The 848-nt window shown below is 40.1% G+C and overlaps 1 protein-coding gene across 1 annotated transcript in view; it reads right to left on the bottom strand.

The window, feature by feature from the left end:
• LOC107557571 (rab-like protein 6) overlaps positions 1–293 on the bottom strand; it is a 24,406-nt gene extending 24,113 nt beyond the window's left edge. The window contains exon 1 of the mRNA XM_016241045.1: positions 142–293. The gene's annotated coding sequence lies outside the window, so the exon portion shown is untranslated. The remainder of the gene's footprint in view (positions 1–141) is intronic.
• Between the last annotated feature and the right edge of the window lie 555 nt (positions 294–848).

The raw sequence follows: 848 nt of genomic DNA on the forward strand, positions 1-848 counted from the left end.
CTAAATCCACAGAAGCAGGGGAATTATGTGCGCTCGTCTGTTTGAGGGCCATCAGCTGCACGGCTAAAGCGACGAGTCAAACCCAAACAGCGACGTTTCATTGAAACTCAGCGGCGTTTTATTTCTATCTTACCGCATTACCTGGTTGACGGTCTCCGCCCGCGATATTTCAGTCACATTCTGCTGTCTGCTGGGGTTGACGGTAGCCCGTTTCCCGCACTGAAGGAAAACATGTCCTTAGCATCCCTCTCTCATCCCTCGGAGTCCGTCAGCTGTGGAATGCCGTGAGGAGGACTGCGAGAGGGGCGAGCGTCGGTGCAGCGCCTCTAGCGGTAGGGTGATGAATAGCCGCGCTGTGGCGCACAACGCCTCTAGCGGTGTTATGATGAAACAGCAGGGCTTTAGCGCCTCTACAGGTAGAATGGGATCCACAATCCAAATAGACAACCGGCAAAGTACAGTATACTGCTATCTACACCACTCAGAACAGATAATATAATATAATAATTATATATACAGTAATAATAAGAATATAGCCTATATGAATGTATATATTTAAAACAAAAATAATTCAAAACATGCTTTTTTTGCATATGCATATAAGAATGTAAGAATATTCGAATATTACATAGGATTATATATTTGACTGGGATACCATGATTGTTTGTGGGGAATGATGTGTATTCTGAATTGTTTATTGTATTTGTCCTGTTCTTTTATGTATTTTATGTTTATTGTTGATTGTGAAGCGCTTTGGAAAAGCGCTATAAAAAGTAAAACTTATTATTATTGTTATTATTATATATAATATATTATATTATACAAAAATAAATATGTGTGTGTGTGTG

This window comes from Sinocyclocheilus grahami, unplaced genomic scaffold (genome assembly GCF_001515645.1).
Source record: "Sinocyclocheilus grahami isolate Dianchi unplaced genomic scaffold, SAMN03320097.WGS_v1.1 scaffold609.1, whole genome shotgun sequence".
NCBI lineage: Eukaryota > Metazoa > Chordata > Actinopteri > Cypriniformes > Cyprinidae > Sinocyclocheilus > Sinocyclocheilus grahami.